This window comes from Uloborus diversus, chromosome 6, assembly GCF_026930045.1.
Source record: "Uloborus diversus isolate 005 chromosome 6, Udiv.v.3.1, whole genome shotgun sequence".
In the NCBI taxonomy this organism is placed as follows: domain Eukaryota; kingdom Metazoa; phylum Arthropoda; class Arachnida; order Araneae; family Uloboridae; genus Uloborus; species Uloborus diversus.
The window spans coordinates 34,597,333-34,621,535 of record NC_072736.1 but is presented as its reverse complement, the minus strand read 5'-3'; positions in this window follow the sequence as shown (position 1 = coordinate 34,621,535).

Sequence of the window (24,203 nt, the reverse complement as noted above, 5' to 3'; positions counted from 1 at the left end):
TAATTAACGTAGCTTTTGATGGTTTTTTTCCACTATTTAGCACTTTAATTGAAGTTTTAATTAAACTTAATGGCCTCTCTTAGTTACTTGGCGGTTTATTTTCAGTTTCAGAGGAACATGCAAAAAACTGGTTTTGAATTTACCATGTATTATTTTTTATTACGTTAGGCTTCAGTGCAAAAAAAAAAAAAAATAAATAAATAAATAAAAAATAAATAAAATAAAATAAAAAAATAAAATAAATAATAAAATAAAAATAAAATAAAAGAATAAAAAAAAAATAAATTTAAAGAGAAAATGAATAAAAAATAAAAGTTGAGTTTTTGACATCTAGAATTGAAATTATGTTTTTCGCGATCACGTATGTGTGTGTATGTGCGTGTGTGTGTGTGTGTGTGTGCAGCTGCAGGCGTGTGTGTGTGTGTGTATGTAAGCGGGTATGTGGTTGGGCGTGGGTAGACTCCTCCGCACAGAAGTAAGGCCCTTATAAATACGAGCCAGCGCATCAGCTTAAGATCAGCCGTTTTGGATTGGAGCGCGTGTTTATATTATTTGCGGCCTATTTGGCAAAACCCGAAACTTTGTTCTGATGACCCTAGCTCCACAACAATGAAAAATCCGATCCAAAATGGCTAAACTTAAGCTGATGCGTCGGCCTGTAGCAGGGTATGGCCTGTGGTACATAAAGCGGCTTTACCCAGGAGTGATCTCGCTCGTAGAGGTTGGTGAATAGTGAAGTTCGCTGAGTTAAGTTTTGCACTTAAGTTATGCCTTGAATGAACACAAACGACAATTCACTATTATATATAGTAAAATTCATGATATGGCTTTTGACAAATTTTTCTTCTGAAAGAACTAGTCGCTGAAGCATTTTTTTAGTCGTACACATGGCAAAAATATTAATTATAAGTAAAGCTGAAAATAACAATCATGTCCACTAGAATTAACTAAAAATAGTATCATGCAGCTAAGGAAATGAAAATCATTCGCTTTGAATCGGAACCTCCGTTAAAGTTGCGAGGGAATTTCCCTTTTCAAGTGCCATTTAGCTACTGATTGAAACAGTTTCATTTAGCATCGATACTTCCCTTGTCAACAGAATATTTTAATCGCAGACGAAAACGAAAGCGATAAGTTATCAGTTGAAAGTAACTTTTCGATTAAGAAATTTTTTTATGAAGTTTTGCGGAGCTCTGCTGTGTTTTGGCTTTAGTTTTGACAAGTTATTCATCTAGAAATCATTCCAGTGATTGTTTTGATTTTACTCTGGTGAAAACACCGTGTAATTCGTGGGTTTTGTTTCCTTTACTTTAGACAAAATGATATAATACTGTGATTGACTCTTTCGACAATGGATACAGATCTCGACTTGTGTGCATTTTACAGTGCATTTTTTCAAGAACATTTAAAACTCAATAAAGATCGCAATTTAAGAAAATTTAAAAGATTTTTGAAACCGGAGCAAAAGTTTGAAAATGACGACAGTGGCAGAAAAGAAAGTGAGATTTTGGAACAGGACTTTTACCGCGAAAAATTTGCCTATTTATTTGAAAACAGTGTGTTTACTTCCAGTGCAGTTGCTGTTTTATTTAAAGAACTACTAGATAAGAACGCTAATTTATTAGTTAGACTTATCGAACAAGACGTAATAAGTATTTGCTGCTTTAGTGACGGCACTTGTGCTGAGATTGTAGCCATTGTTCTAGTTTTAGCCAATGCATCACGAAATGTAATGAACCATATTCGTTTTAACTTGACTGTAATATGCTCCGCTAAGAGTTGGAAGAATTTTTCATTAAAAGTTTTAAAAAGCTTAGAAAAGAACAATCTTATAGAACATGTGAAGTTTATCAGCATCAATGTTTCTGAAGAATTGCCCGAAGAAACTCAACAAGTCATTAGAAATGCTGATATTGTAACAATGGTGAAATTTCTTTCCACAATTCAAAATTGTCGTCGAAGATTTAGTGCAGTATACAAAGTAAGTAAACTTGTATTCGTTTCTTATTTTATTCAGTTAATTAATTTATTTACTAAAACTGGAAATTCGTCCAGAGATTTTAACACAATACAAAACCGATTTCTTCGATTTTGGACAAATGACAAGTATCAATAGAATTTTTTATCAATGAAAAAAATTCTATTTTTTTCAAAACGGTTTTTATTAAGTGGGACGAAAAATGGAATATGGTTCGACGTATAATCGCTATAATTATCCTATAATATTGTATGTTTGCCACTATGTATAAGTAATGCTCATCTGCGTTTCAGCTAGAAACTAATTTGAGCTAGCGAAAAACAATTATTGTTTTCAATCTAATTAATTTAGAAAATTCAAATAAATTTCATTTTATATAGAGAAAATCTGTGCTTTCGATTGATACATAATATTAAGATGTGCGAGTATTTTTTTCTGTCCTCTTATAAAATTGTATGTGATAATGTTAATTAACGTATAAGTTAACTAAATTTTAGCGGTAAATTAATGAATCTGATTATAGAATGTTGATTTGTCACACCAAATGTTTGTACAACATAATGAAAGGATGGCAATTTGTTTGTGCAAATAAAAAATGAGTACAAATTTTCGCCAACACGGGGGAGCATTTTTATGAGTTACATATTTATTGTAGGGGAGACCGGGGTTAGTTGTTACACGGGTGTAAGTTGTTACATTCAAATTTAAAAATAACCGCCAGGAGAGACTGACTTTCCTTGCAGTAGGTGATAGCACTCACCCATCTGCATTCCTTGACAATCATTGGAGTGCTTGCAGTCAGTAGCATGGAGAGTGCTCAAGAAAAACGGTTTTTTGAGTCTGGAAATAATTTTTCTTTCCGCTGTTATTTTTCTATTTGTGACGAAGCCGTTGCAGATAACAAATTTATTTCTGTACCACGTGAAAGCCTACATTTTTACGTAAGTGCTAACATATTTAAAAGTTTTGTACAAAGATATAATACCAGCAATATGTGCCAAGAACTAAAGTGGCGTCGTATGGGGCAAGTTGTTACAATTTTGTTGGGGTTAGTTGTTACAAGTAACAACTTTCCCCATGCAAGTTTTAATTTGATATTATGTTTTCTTTTTAAATGTGATATGGCGGGGGAGTATAAAAACAAGACGGCAGGGGCAAACACCTAAAGAAACATACCTGGATGTGGCTAAAGAAGTAATTGCAGGTACTTCATTACGAAAGGCAGCCGATGAATTTCATGACACTAGAGATATTCTGCAGTAAGATGTAAAATGCTAGTGGTGGTAAGTCTTATTTCTGGTATGTTTTATTGCATGAGTTAATTCATATAAAGTACTGTAGTTGGATGACAATAGTAATAATAGTAATAATTCTGATCTCTTTCATTCTATGATTAATTTATTGTTAATATGTATGCTTAAATAATAATAATAATTACAACAATGATAATAATAATAAATAATGTATTATTCGAATGTAGGTCTTTCTCCAACGATGCAGGAGTGCAGAAGTGAAGATGGTTCGCAAGCGGAAACCATTAAAGTGGCGATCAGCGTCACTTTAATAGATACACCAGTAAAAAATGTTTTGCAAGCCGAAGACGGGAAACAAAAATCTGTGAAAAGGAAATTGTGTCTAACAGAGAAGAAATCAACAGACACAAAGTGCTCTAAACCATACTCAGAATCCAAAAAACCAACTAAACGGCTACTATGTCGTAATTTTATCAAATGGGCACATGACCGATGTGCTAAGTTTGATAAATTATATGCTTGTAAAAATTGTAATTCGGACAATGATAATGATGATGATAGTTTATTAGAATAAGTCATTAATGAAGTAAATTTATAAAGCCGAGAAGTTTTTGATTTTTAACGTGATTAAGAATTTTAAAAATTTAACTGAATAAACTAGAAAATGTGTAAAATTCATTTCATCACTAAAATATATCTCACGTAACAACTAACCCCATATACTGTAACAACATGCCCCGTGGTGCGCTAAGTTGTTATTCAAAAACCTTGAAATATTTTGGAGTACTGGCATCTAATCATTTTTAAAAAAATATGTTATGAATGTTAAACAATCTAGATGTATTATAAAGTTTCACGCGTGTGAATAATTTAAATAGTTTAGTGTAAAAAAATATTGAAAAAAATTGTGACAACTAATCCCGGTCTCCCCTACATTTACAATGGTTTTAAAACAAATCTTGCATCAAAACATATTAAATGTGAAGGCTATCATTTTCGTCAACCTTCTGGAATCATGAGAGAGCATGTTTAACAGTTGACCGCTGTATGCTCTGCGAACATGTTGTGATTGTACTTAAGGTCACGTTAAATTCTAGTATTATCACCATTAACGAGCTGTTTCAAACGCCTGAAAAGCTAAAAGTCGCAGGGATCGAAGTTTGATGATCGAGAAGTAAGGTATTTTATTAAAAATGCATTATAGCGGCTAAATTTTTAAGTATTTTTTATTATTGTTTTGCGTCCGTTGTCCATCCCTTCATTAAGTTGAACACAAAATTTCGTTAATTTCTGAGCAATAGTTTCGCCGCTAGACAACTTTAAAGTAGGGTCGTTTAATTGTTGACACCCTGTACATATAGTATTATGTCGAAACAAATTCATGTCAATGTTATGGTGATTATACATCTTGTTTTGAACGGGACACTTCCCCATTTCCAAGTTGACTGTCCCGATGTCCCCGCGTCCCGTTTCCTGAAATGACGGAATGAAACTCTTGGAAAATTTCAACCAAAAGTAGTGGGGTGGAATTGTTTAAGCATTTACATACCAATAATTTGAATCATGCGAACTTTTGCATAATTCGGGAAAGCATTTTATGTTTGCCCGGCATTAATACTCTGCTAAAAAGGGTATTTCGCTTAAATAACAAGTTGACTACCCACAGTTGCAAACCGCAGTTCTTAAAGTAGAGTGTAAACGTAAATTGCATGAAAATATTGGCAAGAATTTTAATCTTAATTAAAATCAGCACTGTAACTATATTGAAGCAAATTTGTGCATTAAAGAATATTTTACATCAGATCTTATTTTTAAGCGATTGTTTCTGTTTTTATCGATAATAAGAACAAATTTTAAAATAAACCACTTTTTCTTTTATTAAACAAAAAAGCCTAAAATTTTAAACGTCCCATTCTGAAGGGAACCATAAATGGTCACCTTGCACTGCCAAAACGATTCAGAAACTCTTGGAAAATTATGGGCAGCTGATGCGCCCAATTTCTGCCAACAACTCATAAAAAATAAATAAACAAATAAATTAATTAATTAAAAAAAACTCATTAAAAAAAGGAATGGTTTTTCACTAAAAGTCAGTAACCTTTCTTAAATCATCTGAAATCATCCTTAAATATTTCTAAATAGTACAGAAATATCGCTGGTTAAAGCTAGTCATGTTTCTGGAACCTTCAGAGAAAGCTTAAGTAAGTTTTAAGTAGTAGCTATGCGCCTTCCTGATTTACCCCGAAAGCTCCAAAAGCATTATTGCAACTAGGGCCAGCGCTAAGACATAATTGCAAGTCTCTCGCTTAGTGAATCTGAATGGGGCGCAATCGCACTTAAGCCGACACAATTAAGAAATACGTTCAGTCAATCTTTAAAGTGGTGGCTAAAATATATTTTACAACAATGAGAAGTCAGAATTCGTACAACTTGGAATAATTCAGGAAACTTTTCGGCAAACATACTTAATTTTCACATTAAATTGGTGAAAACTTGTGAAATCCCGAAACGTTCCATCGAAATTACCAGTAACGTTTCGGAATTTTTTTACAGTATAATCATTGTGACTGACTTCAGGTACTGGCTGAACCCATGTGCACTTATCCTATGCACATAACTTACCAAAAACTCTTCGAAACAAATCTTAATATTTTTGAAACAAACTTCATGTGCAGTGCTGTAGTTGGAAGAGAAAAAAAATCGGGAGAAACGCAATTTTTTATTGAGTAAATGTCAAGGCTGACGAGTTTCTGTTAGGGAAAAAAAAGTTTTACTTACTTATCCTGCTTTAATTTAAAAAGCAGATATTTATTTTTTAAAAGGAGGTTTTACATCAATTTGCAGCATGTTTGCATTGTTTTTCTAAATGATTTTCCTAAAAATTTCGATGAATGGCGTTCTCTACCCCCCCCCCCCCCCCCCACTACGGCACAGCTTTGTTCATATGCATTGAGAAGTTTGCATCCCTTATCATCTATTTACTAAATTAAAAAAGAAAACTGCAGATGTTTTTAAAAGCCTTTCAAAAGAGAAATGAAAAAAAAGAACGAAACCGTCTTTAAAGACATTTGTACTTTCAGCGATAAGAGAGAATCTTATCTAAGTTTTGAAAGGATGTGAAATTTAGCTGAACTTTGAAATATAAAACAAAGCGACGAAAACAAAAACTCGATGTGCAACGCTCTTAAAATTTTACTTATCAATCATGAAATGTTTCCTACGGGAATCCCCCTTTTGAGTTATTCCAGCTGTTAGTGTTTACTCAAAAAAGGTTTTATGCCGAAGTCAAGCTGATAAAATATCGCCAATTGGGTTATTTCCTTCATTCAAAAGTAAGTCGGATCCCGCTACAACATGATCCATCTTACGCGAAATGGCTATAACGCTAGTTTTTCAAAAGTAATGAATATTTTTATTTCTGACGCAAATTGCTCGCCTGCAACATGAAATGTTTTGGAAAGGAGCGGCGGTGAGTTAGAATGGTCTTCGGGGACACTAAATATTGGTTTCGTGAATGGACTTCCATACCTTTAGCATCGCTGAAAGCGAATGTTCAAACGCTGTATTAGTCACAACGCTGTGCTTTAGTTTATACAAATGGACTCTTCGATTCTTAACTTTTTTTTTTTTTCATTCTACATATGAACGTCGATAAAATAGAATGGCTCCCAAACGAGCTCTTTCATCTAAAGTTAATGAAAGTGGAAAGAAAAAGAGAATGTTTCTGACAATGCAAGAAAAGGTTAAGAATCTCGATATGCTTGAACAATTATAAACTGCTTCGAAGGTACTGTTTAACCATCGATTACATGGGAAGGCCAATATCCGGTTTATAGGTGGAAATGGACGTATCTATTAGTTTATAGGGATGTTAGTTGGTTTGTTTCAGATGTGCACTTTTGCCTCTCTATTATTTAGCTTAGTTTTGTAAAAATGAAAATTTGCTCACAGCAACGTTTTTTAAATCTCAAGTATATTCGATCTATATTCTCACGGCAAAAATTAATTGATTTATTTATTCACAATAAAATTTTGAGCTTACCATTTTGCTTTAACGTTCCTAAACGAAATGAAAATGTTGTATTTTCTTTTTGTTGTTTCCATGGCAACTATTTTTGTTTCGTTTCCATTTATTTTATTTTTGAGAATGCCATAAATGAATAAGGCACTAGTGACATTATAAAACGCGTGCATTGAAATCCCATCGTTATTTTCTCTTCTCCTCTGCTAGATTCATTCAAATTCGGAACTCCAGCGCTCGAATACGCTACCTTGCGGTGATTTACAAAACTGCCGATGGAACTAAAACATTGCCACGTTTTAGTTCCATGTGTGTCTGTTGACGTAAACACAGGCAGTTTGTTCTGAGTATTTATTAACGCAATCGATGTGTCTTAGTTTGCTTTCAGCTACAGAAATTAATTCGTCCCCTAAGAGTATTCTCGAGCTTCTCAAAATAATGTTAGTTTTCATTATTTCCTTAATAATTGGTGAAAGCGAAAATTCTGGATTAACAAACTTGGATAACGTTATACAAGGTAAAATGTTTTATTGTTTTGTATGAATTTGTAAGAATATGAGTTTTTTTTAATCTTAAATTAATTTAACTAATCATATTTTACAGCAGCATTTAGTTGGAATGGACAGTATGCAAAACATTTTCTTGGATTTATTATCGTAGAACAAAATGAAAAATGTTTAACCTAGAAAGAATTTACTTTATTCCTTTTATTCTCAGCTGAAAGGTTTCGCCAAATTTGTTTAGGGTTATAATTTTGGTATTGTGCGAGCAAAGTAGCCTTGGCGAGATTTCGCGTTTTTAGTTAAACCATTTTTAATTTTTATCATGAGTGGAATAAAATGGTAGTAAGATAACAGAATTCGATAAGTAAAAAGAAATAATGGTCAATCAACTGAAAAGAAAACTACCACCATATATCCGTGAGAATTTTGTTGATGATTTGCATAACATGACACAATTAAATCGTAACTCAGAAATTAGAAAAATCGAAACAGAAAATTTTTAAATGAACCGATTCGGGAATTCGAGAGAAATAACTCAGCTACAAATGGAAAAAAAATAAGCGCTAGCCAAGCAAGGCAAAGAAGTATCATCTTCTTTCGATAATAATTTGTAATGTCATATTGAATTTTCTAACATTAATTGTTGTTCTTGTCAGGCCACAATTATTATTTAGTTTTATCAAGAATTGATAAATATAGAATTCAACATCATGGAAATAGCTGCTTAGAACTACGAACTACGTAGTTTGCATTAATCTTTGACGTTTAGTAATGCTTCTTGAATTCTCATTTCTTTCTACGTGAGCCAGAATATCCACAAGACTTTGAAAATTAATTTAAAAAGAATAAAGCGAAAAAATCATACGTACGAACAAAAATCACAACACTTTTAGCATTTTCTTCGTTACCATGTGCGTTTGTTTTAGTTTTCAATTCCGCCATTAGACAGTGACTTCAGTGCCCCCTACAGTTCGTTGGAGTTGCGAATAGAATCGTCTTTACTTGGCAGATTGCCGAATTACATACAATCCGTGGTCAAACAGTAGCACGACAATCACGTATGAGTTAATCTTTGATACGTACAATTAAAATTCAAGAAAAGGAAATTCGTACAAGTTCAGAATTTAGTTTTAATACCGAAGCTCGCTGAGTAGTGTCTGAGCAAAATGCAAGCATCATGAAAATGGAAGCTGCTTTTTCATTGTGGCTTAAAGAGGCCAGAAAGAGGTTCCCACACAGCCATAAACCATCATCTTCATCATTTTAAAAATTAAAATTAAGTTAACGATATCTATTGTTCAGCGCTATTATAATGCAGTAATGTACTCATTGTAAGTACCCTACTGTTCTAATTCATGTATATCTCATTGATCATTAATTTTGTTCTTCACAACAGTGCTTTATATGTAGTAGTAACGCTTTTTATAAAATACAGTAAAAAGGCAGTTCTTTATAAAAGATGCGGTTATATATAGTTAAGAAATGGTTTGAAACAATTTGAAGGGTGTAACATATGTCTGAAATGATTGGGTATGCTTATAAAAAAAAATATAAACATAAGTTGTTCCACAACTCGAAATTTCGACTTGCGCGAAGGGTCTTGGAACGCATCCCTCGACTAGTACAGTCGGGATCCGACTGTACTAGTATGTTGTTTGGGTTATTTAGGGTAGTGTTAACCTAAGTTTGCAGTTTTCAAAAACCTGTGCTCGTTGCGTAATGCGCGAAAAACTGCGAAATTTTCGGACTTTTTTTTAGCGTTTCCTTTATAACTCCTACACTACCCAACTTTTGATACTAAATGTGTATACCTATTTTAAAGCACATTACATTTTGAACAATTTAAACTCGAGTAACGTTCTGTACAACTAATAATTTAGGACATATCGTGCTTCAAAAATTGGCCATTTTTGGCGAAAAATAAAAAAAATATGCTTCGATCACATTCCGCGCCAAATATGGACATGAATTTCCACTTTAATCGAAAAAACCTGAATATACTGTTATAGTGCATTTAATTGGCTTTCATTTAAGTCAAAAACAAAGTCTGTAGATTTAACAGTTCTTTTACAATCGCAAAACAATCAAATAATCGGAAAATTCGATTTTTGAAGAAATGTTTTCAATACAATATAGAAGATCCTATTCTAAACTAGTATGTTGTGGCCATCACGAAACTTTCTTCTATATTTTTCCTTTTTCTGATCCCTCCCCATGCTTGACGAGGAAGCAATATTCCTAACAGAAACAAAATTACACATGCAAAAACTTGACGACCATCCCAATGTCTGAATTATTGCAAAAGCAAAGCAAAGAGCGAAAATTGAAAGTTATTTTAAAAGCCTTGCTTGAATTAATTACAAATATTTTATTTGTTAACAAACATAAGATGGCAACAGTTAAAAATTTTAAATCATTGAGATAATATTTCCGATCATTTCCATTCAATTAAAATCACGAGAAATACGCAGACGACAATCTATTACGATTTATCTTTCTTATTGTTGCATTAATAAAGCTATTTTTATTCGCTAAAAAAATAATGATAGTAAAAATAAATCAGCACCTCTTGGCGCGATTGGCGCCAAAATTGAACCAAAGCCTGTTTACATATGGATTCACATATATTCCAAATTTCAACCAGAACGTAGCATTACTTCTGGAGATAGGGCACTCACAATGGAAAAAAAAACGGGCGATTGCGCTACCCCCTTTTTAGCTGTTGACACCAAAATAAAATCAGCTTTTATACCCACTAAGGGCTACTTGCCGATAAATTTTTCTTTCATTCCGTTCATTATTTCTTGAGATACAACAGTCACAATTGACGACAAAAAACGTTCTATAGCTCAACCCCCGTTTGAGTTATTGACACCAAAATTGAATCAGCACCTGTTCCTGTTACTGGCAACATATGAACCAAATTTTGTTTGATTCCGCCAATTACTTCCTGAGGATTAGCAATCACGCGTAACTCAAAAAATGTCCCATTGCTCCACCCCCCTTGGATGAATTCGCGCCAAAAACCAATGGGCACAAGTTCACATAGGGGCACATATGTGTACCAAATTTCGTTCGATTTCATGCGGTAGTTTTTGCTGTAGAGCGGCCACAAAAAACTGGTCACACACAGACGTGACACACATACATACACACACATACACACAGACAGACAGACATTTTCCAAAAATAGTCGAAATGGACTCAGCACACCTCAAAACGTTCGAATCCGTCAAAATTCGAAAATTTGCACGAAACCAATACTTTCTTCTATATATTAGATATAGAAGAAAGTAAAAAGGGAGCAAAGAATGATATTATAAGACTCTAATGCGTGTTTATATAAGTTACATGTGCTGGCTAAACAGGGCGGTTGTGAAAAAACTAAATAGGCCAATAGTTGACAGTCCTATGCAGGTAACACAAACATTCCTTCTCCTACTTATCTATGCCTTTCACATTAATGAATTTTCCCGCCGTATTTCGTTTTTCGACTGGAAAGGTATCTTCCGAGTTTTGGTTTTGAATAGATAATATTTTTGAACAAAATATTTTCAGTACAAAACACTTCCCATTAGAATAAGAGGGATATGGACAAAGGGGAAAAAATTGAATTATTTCAAAAGGGTAACTATTTACATGTTAGTTTCATCATTTAGACGTATCTTAAAAATTAACTACGCTTAATGTCTTGATTGTATGGTGTCTTTGGTGGATACGATCGTACTCTGGAACTGGAAAAAAAAGGACATTTTTTTCATTTTATCATTTTTCCTCCTCCCCCCCCCCCCCATCTGTGTCGATTAGAATGGCAAAGATGTTGTGTTCAGTCTTTTCAAATAGCAGATTGCACAAAGCTGAGCAGCTAAAATCAGTTCTGCAACAGCAGCATACTTCTTGCACTAAAATGAGAAAAATCTGAAAAGGACGGGTGAGGCTGGATCGTTTAATGTAGTGATTGGTGACGAACCAATACCAAAATTTCTTGTCGGTACCTGCTATACGAATGGAATGAAGCTAATCTTTTGGTTCAAGACTAACAAAAACGGTTCACAGTTGCATTACATGTTGCTTTGAGGAACAGGTGGAACTGAATACTATCGCAGAATATCGGGTAATGCATCATTTCCATACAGAGCAACCAGCTCCATCTCTACAACTTCGGGAAGAAAAGCTATGGTGGCCTGATCACCCTTATACCAGTTCGTTTGAATAACACCGCGCAGTTTTGCTTTTCTTAGCGCTTAGCCAGATATTGGAAGATGTATTATCACATTCACCAACTACGTGAAGAAAAAGTACGTATCTAAGAGTTATCCCAGTTTTCATCGGTTGAAAAAAAAATATATAAAACTGAATACAAATTGACTGGACTTCGACACTTTTTTGGAAGGAAATATTTTGAGTGTTTGAGACAAAAACAGCAAAAAAAAAAAGTTGATCCATATCCTCTTTATAATCGATTACAATCTGTTGAGATGTACTTTATTCGATGGAGGTTCAGTTTCTCTAGTTGTTTTTATCTTCTATGCCCTCAAGTCCAAACCTAGGGAGCAACTTATCATTGAGGTGTCGTTTATTGCACGATTTGGAAAAGCGTTTTCTCAGGAGCACTCTGATGTTAGAGAAGTCAAATATGATCATAATCCGCTAGCTCGCAGTCGTTCTGATGTATCCGAAGACAGTAAAAACGTCCCTGAGGCATTCCGGTTCTTCAAAATAGTTTAACATGAACATAATTCATTAAATTCACCGAAAAATCACACAACTAAATTTTAATATGTAACAATTATGGATTAGTTCTTTCAGGCTCTCCTTTAGTTTCATTAGAACCAGTTCATTCATTTCACATTTATGCTCACAAACTAGGCGAAAATTTATTGATTCGCAAAACCGTGAAGTTTCTTCCAGTGTACATAAAATTCCTTTGAATTCATTCCGATTTTTCACATCTCTTGTAAATAATGGCGAGCATTTTTTGCGTAGAAATCGAAACCTGCTAAGTGAAAAAGTGGAAGCATTTTGCTTAATGTTTCTAGGTACATCCCTAGTTTCCATACTTTCTGCTTGAATGATTCTTCAGTAAGTATAAACATTCGACTATATTACGCTTGAAGTGTATGGGGGGTACATTTTTCATTCTAGGTTTCCCGCAGAAGCTTTACGTTTGATATGATGAACCTGGACAGTTTCATTTGCTTTTGCAAAAAGAATGAGTGAACTTTCATTTTCATTCTTTCTTTGTTTCTCTGCTCGTCCGTCTTAGGATATTTAAATCTCATTACAAATTCCTCTGATACCAAAATTATTCTCCATTCAAAATAAAACCCGGCAGGTAATTTTCCAGTTGAAAAATGAAATACGGCCGAAAATTCAGCAGTGTTAAAGGAATAGATACGAATGCTTGCGTTATTTGCATAGGGCTGCCAATTATTGACTTATTTAAGTTTTCTATAACCGCTGTGTTTAGCCAACACACATAACTTATATAAACACACATTAGAGTCTTATTATATGATTCTTTGCCCCTTTTTTTTAGAATAGGATCTTCTATATTGTATTGAAAAGTGTTTTGTCTCATTTCTTCAAAAATTGAATTTTTCGATTATTTGTTTGTTTCGCGATTGTGAAAGAACTATTGAATCTATAGACTTTGTTTTTGACTTAAATGAAAGCCAATTAAATGTATTATAACAGTATATCCAGGTTTTTTCAATTAAAGCGGGAATTCATGTCCATATTTGGCGTGGAATGTGATCGAAGCATAATTTTTTCATTTTTAGCCAAAATGGCCAGTTTTTGAAGTACGATATCTCCTAAACTATTGGTCGTACAGAACCCCACTTGAGCTTAAATTGTTCAAAATTTAATGTGCTTTAAAACTGGTATTCACATTTAGTATCAAAAGTTACATGGGAATGGCCTCTCCTCACCGAAATTTTTCGAAGTTTGTTCGAATCGAACTATTCACCCAAAAGTTATTAGGGTGGGGAGGGGGGGGGGGCAGAAAAACAGACGCACAGACACATTTTCTCCATCTCAAAACCCTACTTTCTATTTTTTAATTTTCGGTATTTACTTAATTATTTCATCCATTTTTGACCCTTTTTTTAGCAGGGTGTTTAAGATGCATTAAGCCTTCTTTCTTTCATTTTCACGGAAAGTAAGCTAAAAAGCGACTTTTTTTTTTTTGCTCCGAAATACGTGAAAGGTATCCGCTGTTTTTATAATTTCTGAGTCTTTTTTAAAAACAAATCACAAAAGAAAACCTCAAAATCTTTTGTAAATGTCTAAAGAACGTCAATGCTCGGCCGAAAAAAAAAAAGCACTATATTATTAGTAGTTCGTTAACAACTCCAAAGCTGGTGTGCACCTATATATGTACCTGGGGGTAAAGGGTTCTGTGTTCTTTTTGTTTGAAATCGAAATTTCAACACTATCTAATTACTATTATGTTCTGTTCAGGTACAAAAGGTCTTGAGATTGTGATAGAAAAAATTTCATTTTAGAAGCCCGTTAATGACGATTAAACTATCATAAAAGACAAACTTAACTCATGTCCTTTCTAATTTTGTTTTTGGTACTCAGTGCCCCTTTGCTCCTACGTACATATATGTTTATAACAAAATCGATTAAATAATCATCATGTATTTTCTTTTACAGGATATATTTCAACATTTGCTACCTGAGTCCATAATCTTCTTTTTGGATGGTGCTTACACGAATTTCTTTTATGGAATCAGTAATCAGCTTTCGTCGTTCAAGAAACTTTACTACAAGACTACGTACTTGCACATTGTGAACTTAGAAACCGTGAAAAATAGTTTCAAACCATTTCCTAATGCATTTGAAAATTATTTCTTTATTAAAATGCAAAAAATCTGCTTTGGGTTCTGGTCAAATGTCGAAAGAAGCGCCAAAGGAACTGACATTTTCAGTGTCTTTAAGGTAGAGAATTTGTCGTTGAAGACAGAAAGAAGGGCAGGAAAAAAAATTGAGAATAGCACTTCCTTACATCATAATTTGACAAAGAGTAATGTTGTAGCTTCTAGCAAGGAGGAGTCTAGCTTGTCAAAAAATTGCACCTTCAGTGGAAAATCAAATACAAGTTTAGAACCGATAGCCGATGCTTGGACCAATACTGAACCGTTTTCTAAGCTTGAAAAAACTGAATATCATCAAGAAAAAGGAATTATAAAAAAGAAAATAAAACCAAAATCACAGAGAGACGAAGCAAACAACACTGATGCCAGCACAGAAAATAGTTTTGGATTGCTAGAGCAACCTGTTCTAACAAGAATACAGGAAAAGAAGAGAAGAAATGAAAAACGTCGGATCCAAACTTCCCTAGATAAATTGGTTGCTACTAATATTGCAGATCAAAAACATCAAGTCACTCCACAAGTATTAACTGTAGAGGAGAAAAGAAACTATGGAGATGGTAAAAGTAACCATGTAACAACTTTGAAATCTTTAAAATTTCAAAAAAAGAACAGGGTTGAAAGCGAAAAATCATTAAAGAGGCAAGAAAGGGTAGAAAGCATTCGATTTTCTCAGACTCAGAGAAACAGAGACGATAATGTTTGGAATACAGAGACAAATAAAATCCAGTGGAAAGAATTTGAAGAAAGAAAAATGAATACTAAAGAAATACTGCAAGGTGTTTCCGTTTCCAAAACTAAATCATTAAACAAGAAAAGCGAAAATATATTGATCAGTCAAATTGAGGTTGATTCCCAAAAGAAAAAGAGGAGAAAAAGAAAATGCAGAAACCAACCAACTCTGGATAAAATGACTTCAAATGTAACAAGGCAGAAACAGCAAAATATGTTCACGCGGGTTTTTCCGAAGAATAACGTAAGCAGTGGAGATTGCAAAAGTTGCCATCCAGCAACTTTGGAATCTTTAGAATTACAAAACATTGATATGGATGAAAGGGGAGAACCATTGAAGACATTGACGAGGCAAGAAAACTGGGCACTTTCTTCTGAAAACACTCTATTTCCGCAGACTCAAAGAAACGGAAACAATAACTCTTGGGGCACAGAGGCAAATAAAAGAGAGTGGACAAAATTTGAAGGAAAAGCAGTAAATACTAAACAAAATCTGTATAATATTTCCGATCCTGACTATAAAAAATCACATGAGAAAAACGAAAACATATTGGCGCACGACGTTCCGATTGACTCACAAAGGAAAAGAAAAGAAAAGCGCAGCAGAAAGCTTACTTTGGTTAAAACAACGGTTTCCAATATTGCAGAGCAAAAACATCAAAGCACACCAAAACAGGCTTCTCAGAACGTCGAAAGAAGCAATGAGGATTGCAGAAGTGGCCACCAAGCAACTTTAAAATCACCGGCATTACAAGACATAGATACAGATCAAAGCGAAAAGTCATTGAAAAGGCAGAAAAACCTGGCACTATTTTGCAAAAACATTCGATTTCCACTGATTGAAAGAAAGAGAGACAATAATTCTTGGAGCACAGAGACAAAGAAAACAGAATGGGCAGAATGTGAAGAAAGAACCCTCAATATTGAAGTAAAACCAAATCAGGTTTTCATTCCCAAAACTGAAGAATTGTATGAAAAAAGTGAAAATATATTAACAAATGAAGTTGAGCTTGATTCACAAAAAAAGAAATCGAGAAGAAAAGGAAAACGCAGAATCAAACCCACTCTGGATAAAACGGTTTCAAATATTGCAGAACATACACTTCAAAACATTCCGAAAGGGGTTTCTAAGGAGGCTAGAGGAAACATTGGGGACTGTAAAAGTTGCCATCCGACAGCCTTGAAATCTTTAGAATTGCAAAATAATGATACAGATGAAAGCGAAGAAACATTGATGCGACCAGAAAACATGCCACTTTTCGATGAAAACATTCGACTTCCGCAGACTCAAAGAAATAGAGACTATAATATTTGGAGCTCAGAGACAACTAAGATAGAATGGGTAGAATATGAAGAAACAGTAATTAGTACTAAAGAAGTGCTGCATGACTCTTCCGTTCCTAAAATTGAAGCATTGTTTGAAAGAAATAAAAAGATAACGAGCCATCAAGTTCAGTTTGATTCACAACGGAAAAGGATGAAAAAACAAAAATGTAGAAAACAGCTTTCAATAGCGAAAATGGTTTCTAATACTGCAGAGCAAAAACATCAAGACATTCTATTGCTGCCTGCTCAGCATGATAGAAAAAACGATGGGGATAACAGAAACTGCCTTTCCAAAACTTTGATATCATCAAAAGTCCAAAAAATAGACAACAGTCGAAGCAAAGAATTATTGAAAAGTCATGATTACAGGTTACTTTTTGCTAAAAACGTCAAATTTCCGCAGAATCGAAATTGCATAAGCGATAATACTTGGGACACAGTGTCAAATGAAATAGAATGGGCAGGGAATGAAATAACAGTAAATAATAGGGACAAAAAACTGCATAATGCTTTCGATCCTGAAATTGAAGCATTGTGTGAGAAAAACAAAAATATGTTGACTCAGCAGGTTGAGTTGGATCATTTAGTTTTACCTGATCAGTTCCTAGAAATTGGTAATGATGTTTATCCAAGCAAACCAAACATTATCTTTAAAAAGACTGAATATGATAATGGAGAGATACAAACCTACCCAGATCCGAAACCTACAAAGATATCTTACCGTTTCAATGGAAAACAGGAGTTGTTTTATGAAATGAGCAATAATAAAAGTTCATCAGGAAACTCTCCTACAAAGAAAGGGTGGAAGTTTGAAACTAATGAAAAACAAAATCCGTTTTCAAACATTTTAAGGCAGAAATTGACAGAAAACGAGACATGCAATCCTCAAACTGCTCCATCTTTGGTACCTACAAAAAGAGCCTGGTATCCATCCCAAAGAGCACTTACGGAAAGGAAACGATTTGAAAGCCTCGATAATAATACAAAATTGTTCTCATTTGCAAACTCTTTTGATCAGAAATCGGCAAAAAGTGAAACAGGTATCAAAAAATTTAATCATAAAAGTTTAACAGCTGTAACAAATTCACATTTCCTACCCCAAAAGGAAATTGACACAAAGCAAGCTGAGAACTTTGAAACTGACAGTATGACTTCAATTATGAACTGTTTAAATCAACCGTTTCCAAAAAAGGAAACATATAATGGTCAATCTGTGACATCAACGGTATCCAAACCAAAACCACATCCACTATCTCAAAATCAAAAACCATCCAAAATAAAAATTGCAGTCGAAAATTTGCAGAAAAATGGAAAAAATGAAAGGAATAATAAAGAAAATATTTTTAGTTCTAAGAGTGGCACAGAACCATGTACTGATTTTTTCGACCCAGAGAAGCAAAGGAGAGATAATGTGTACCTTAAACAAGAACAAAAGACCATCCAAGCTACTACACCAGAAAAAGCATTCTATTTACCCAATATTGCATACATAGGAGATAAAATCATTGTAACAAAAGAATGTGATAAGAAATTCAGAATAAATTCTCTATTGAACAACTCAAGTAAATCCTCGAAACGGGGTTTCTCTTATAGAGGTCAAGATCAGACTGAACAACGTGACGTATTAGAACTTAAAGAAACCATGAAAGAAGAAACGCACGAAGAATTTAATGAAGAAGTCAGTAAAGAATTTAATGAAAATGTCAGTAGAAAATTTAATGAAGAAGTCAGTAAAGAATTTAATGAAGAAGTCAGTAAAGAATTTAATGAAGAAGTCAGTAAAGAATTTAATGAAGAAGTTAGTAAAGAATTTAACGAAGAAGTCAGTAAAGAAATTAACGAAGAATTTCAGCATTGTTACAAAGATATGAAGTTTGTTGAGCCCAGGCCGAAGAAAGTATCAATCTTGGAAAATGAGGAGGCAATGAACAAATTTCAGCACAGTGACGGACGTTTGGAATTTCCGACACTTCCACAAGTTTTGCTGAAGAAAAAAAAGAAGAAAAAAGGGACAGGCATCGCAAAGAAAAAAAAGAAGGCTTCGAAAGGAAAAAAGAAAAAGAAAGCTTCTGAAGCAGAAGTTGTTCCGTATAAAGAAAATATGAAGTTCGAATGTATAAATAAGGACTTCTCACTTATTACATTGGCTGCAGATTACGCTAATACTTTGTTAACAAAGATTAATTTGATTTATAGAGAAGACATTGTAGAAAACAGGACCTTTATTAAGGTAGAAAAAGTTCGTCAAAAGCTATATTCCGAGTCAACAGATCGTATTTTCGATGATTTTGTGCACGATTCCAATGATGGTGACCTCGATTGGTTTGTCCCGGCTTTTAACCAAAATAGTACCAAAAATTTAAGATGGGATTTTTGGTAGAAAAAATGGAACTAATGTAATTTTAAAAAAATGTTTCTAGAAATCAAGCAAATTATAGCTTCAAGTCCTTCTATGTATTATAAAATCATTTGGAATAATTTCAATGTGTTGTTTGTGGCAGAAGTTTAAAACTAAGTCAATATCACTTGACTTTCTTTCGTTGTGAGAGTATATTTTGTATGGGTAAACATTTTGAGCTGTCAAAACAAATGAAATTTGAAATTTCACTACCCAAAGAAGGTTTGATAAGCTTATGCAGCGTTTTCCACAGTTCGTTGTTCATGAAACAGGCAACACAGTAACTTCGTGAGAGACTTTCCACTGAAGACTTGCGAAGCATAAGCAAAAGTGGTATAAGTTTGCGGCTGAAAACTTGGACATGGGAACTTTTGTTTTGGCGCTAAGTTTAGGCAATTTTTTGGACTCACGAATTCCCTCCTCCCAGTTATCTGAAATCATTAATTGTTGAAGTATATTTTACCATGTTTTTATTGTCTTGGTTTGATTTCTTGTCTTTTCAAGTGGAATCTTGCTACTCAATTTTCACCCACTTCCTGTGATCGGACTGTTTTGAAATTTTGTAAGCAACTTCAAATCCGATGACAATGCAATATTCTGTAATCAAATTATTTAATTAAACATTAGTTATTAGTTTATTTCAATCTCATTAGATTCTTGTCTGTTCAGGTGGAATCTTGCAACTCAATTTTCACTCACTTCCTGTCATCGGATTCCTTTGAATTCTTTTATTTAACCTCCGACTCGATAACAATGCAATATTCTATAACCAAATTAATTAATAATTAATTATTAGATTATTACAATTTTAACCTACATTTTTGCATAAATCCTTTAATATAAGGCCGAAAAAATGCTAGCACAGATTAAAATTAAGTATCCATAAAACCCCTGATTTTTCACCATCAGATATAATTTTTCCAACATTTAACGGTAATTAGAACACGAATTATAATTGTTTTAAGTTGTTTTGTTGCAACTGAAAATTCATTGTTGGTCAGGAGTATTGTTGAACAATACTTTTATTGAAATCTACCTAAAATGTTTAGAGCAATATAGTACTTAATTATAGCAATTTGTATATGCAAGGTATATATATTTCAAAATTGTGACAAACTTTCAATGTAAATAAAATGCAAGTTTGAACTGCAACTTTTTAGTAGATATGTGTTTTTATTTCTGCTTTTAGCTTATCTCTGGTGTATTTTTGTAATCATCGATGTGTTTCTAGTCAGGGGTGCCCATACCCCCCAAGCTCTATGGCGCAAATTCCCCCCCAAAAATTTTCTCGCTTTCGAATCGGGTTAAACATAATAGTTTTTAGAGTGAAATTTCCAGTCAAACTTACGGGAAAGGGGGGTTGGGAGCGCTAACAAATACCATTTGAACTGAAATATCGTTAGATGGTTGATCCGCCTTGTCTTCTCAAATTTTACAGCGTGGACCTTGAGTAAACAAGTTTTGAGAACCCTTGAATTTTGCTACACCTTTTTTTCCCCGAACGTATGAATAATTACAGGGAGAGTGGATTCAACTTTCTGGCTTAGAATGGAGTCATTACTAGATGTATGCAATATGAATCTTGAAAAGGAAATTGATTGTCACTTAGATAGAAGGTTTCTCCCCTGGATAATTTTCGAAACTGTAGTTTTAAAACCAGTTTTAGACGATCTCTGATGTTAGGGGGATAAAAGGTTTGATGGCCCCTTCCCGGTAATTTTTCAATATTGAAACATTAAAAGTGCAATTGTAGATACTCTAACGTTGTGTTAAGGAGGGCTCTCCTTTGTTTTCAAAATTGTAATTCTAAAAACGTAGTCTTAGACTATCTGTGGTAATGTTAGAGAAAGAAGAGATCCTAGTCCTCGCACCAGGAAAATTTTCAAAACTAAAGTCTTAAAAACGCTATCTTTGAAGGGGGGGGGGGGGGTAGGGAGCAGTTTTCTGAAACTGAAACTCTAAAATCGCAATGGTAGCCGACCTTTGTGACGTTAAAGAGTTTTCGGAAGCTCTCCCGGAATTTTCTCGATATTGAAGCCCTAAAACCAAATTTAAGACGACTTTTTAATAATGTTGACGAGAGGGGGGGGGGGGGGGCGCTCCACTTAAATTTCTGAACTTTTAGCTTTAAAAACGCAGTTTTGATAGATCTTTATAATGTTAGTGGAAGGTGATTTTCGGTGCCTTTAACCAAACCCGGCAGTTTTTTTGAAATTGATACTCCAAAAACGCAGTTTTAGGCTTGTCTTTGATCGTGTGAAGGAAAGAGGGGAAAATCAGGGGCTCTCTCCTATAAATTTTTCAAAATTGCAGTACTAAAAACGCAGTTTTAGATGACTCTCATCACTGTCACACGTATTCATGCAGATTTGTGCTACTTCCAGAAAATGCATAAAAAATTGAAAAGAAGTCAAATCGTCTGATCCAGCTTTGAAACGGACACCAACTCCATGACGTCTGTGATGGACACGGTCATTAAATTTTGGAAAGAATACCAGGGCCATCGCTAGGTCAAAAAAATTCTGGGGGGGGGGTACGCTTTGGCGGGCCCTTAATTGTTTTAAACGCATGTTTTAATGTGCAGAGAGAGAGAAGATTTGGTTTCTGGTTTAGCAGGGATAGTCATATTATTAGACCTTAGTACTAGTAATACAAGTTTAATCGTAAGGATAACATTCAGTCAGAATTAGGAAGTGTCGGAGGGCTACCATCCTGCATTATTTCGAAATTGAAGATATAAAAACACAGTTTTAGAATATATTTTAAGTTTGGGAGGAAGGGGAGATGAGGTCCAGGGTTTCATCTCCCGATATTTTTTCCAAATTTAAGTTTCTAACACAATCGTACGTTATATTTAATTATGTTCAGAAAAGGTGATCTGGGGCATCTTCCCCTAAAAATTGCAAGATTGTTACTTGAAAAACAGTTTTAGACGATCTGTAGTGATGTTAAGAGAGGAAGAGACTCGGGGTCATCGTTCTACGATTTTTCAAAATGCAAACTCCAAGCACACTTTCCCAATTGTGAATTATTTCATAGTGTGACATGTATAAGGGGGGGGGGGGGGCCGGGGGCTCTCCCCCGGGAAAAAATTTGAAAATTGTAGCTCGAAAAATGCAGTTTTAGGCGATGTATGGTGATAGTAAGGAAAAGAGAAGCGCCTCCACCCCCAAATTTTTTGAAATTTTGAAACCTTAAAAACGCGATTGTAGACCCTTTTTTAACACGCTTTTATTAGCTTCACCTGTATGTATGTATGTATGTATGTATGTATGTATGTATCTTGTAATGGAATCTTGCAGCTCAAATTTCGCCCACTTCCTGCGATCGGATTCTTTTGAAATTTGGCACGCGATCTCAGACCCGATGACAATGCAATATTCTATAATCAAATTAATTAATTAACCCTTTTAATTGTTAGTTTCCTCCAATTTTAATCAATATTTTGGCATAAATCCAACAATGTGAAAAAGGAAAAATTTTAAAAAATACATCAAAAAATGCTCGCAAAAATTATTTTAAAATATCTACAAAAAAACCTTTAATTTTTCTGCATCAGACAAAATTTGTTCCAATGTTCCAAGGTAATTAGAACATGAAATATAATTGTTTTTAACTAATTTCATGCCAAAATTTAGGTGAGCCTTCAATTGGAAATTCATTGCTGATCAGACCATTGTTGAACAAAACTTTTATTCAAATGCATCTCAAATTTTCAAAGTAATATAAATATGATTTCTGCAAACGTACATTGATGACTCACAGTAGCTTCCCATCGGGGTGCCCTTGTCTTAACTTTATGATATTACCTCGCACTCGTTTTATAAATAATTTCGTCGCTTGATAACTATCCAACATAAGACTAAAAAGCAGAAAAATAAAATAATAGTTTAAAAAACCAAAAAAAACACGCTTTTGTATCAAAATGAACTAAAAAGTGAAAAATAATCTTTGGATGATAGTACTTGACCAATCACTTAATTTTAATGTAATACAAAAAAGCGTGGGGGGCTTCTTATCAGTTGTCTTGAATTTCTTCCATTTGTTGTCCATGCAAAAATGTAAATAGACAGCACCCCACGCTTTTTGTATTACATTAAAATTAAGTGATTGGTCAAGTACTATCATCCAAAGATTATTTTTCACTTTTTAGTTCATTTTGATACAAAAGCGTGTTTTTTTAGTTTTTTAAACTATTATTTTTGTTGAAAATTTAGTGCGCCGCCACTTTCTTGAAATTAAAGCTCCGAAAACGTAATTTAATCGAATCTTCGATGAAAAGGGGGAGGGGAGAGTTTTGAAGGTGCTCGCGACCAGAAATGTTTCGTAATTGAAGCACTAAAAGCGAGATTTAAGACATTTTTCGATGATGTTGGCGAGAGAGAGAGAGAGGGGGGGGGGGGGAATGGAGGGGGCATTCTCTCGAAAAAATTTCGATCTGTTGAAACCGCAGTTTTAGAAGATTTTTGGTAATGTTAATGGGTGAAGTGATTGGGAGTCCTCCCCTGGCAAATTTTTTAAATTGAAATTCAGTTAACGCAATCGTAGACGATTTTAAATAATGTTAGAGGGGTAGACAATTTTGGAAATCTCCCCTGAAACATTTTATGAATTAAAGCCTTTTACAATGAAATTTTTGAAGATCTTCGGTGATATTTAGAGAACGACAGTTTCGAGAAACCTCAGCGAGTTTTTTTTTTAAATTAAAGTAGAAAAGACGAAATTTATTCAGCCTTGAATGACGATGAATGATTAATTTAGAGGGCGTTTCTCGGAGGTTACGTTGGGAGCACTCTCACGGTATTTCGAAATTGCAGTACTAAGTTCTCAGGTGGATGCCACATTTAATGACGTTAATGTAAGGGATGGGGGTTTGGGAACGTTTTCCCGGGAGTTTTTCAAAACCTAAGTTTTAAAAAGTCACTCACAGGCCAGCTTAGGGGACGTAAAAAGAAGGGTTTGGAGTTCCCCACTCTTCTTTCAGTTTGGCTACATCTCACCTATCTTCATTGTAAATTTGAATTATTGGTAAACATATTGTGTTAATATTTTCTTCCAATTTTCCTTTGCCAAACACGATTATTTGGTTGGATTTTCCATAATAAAGTTTT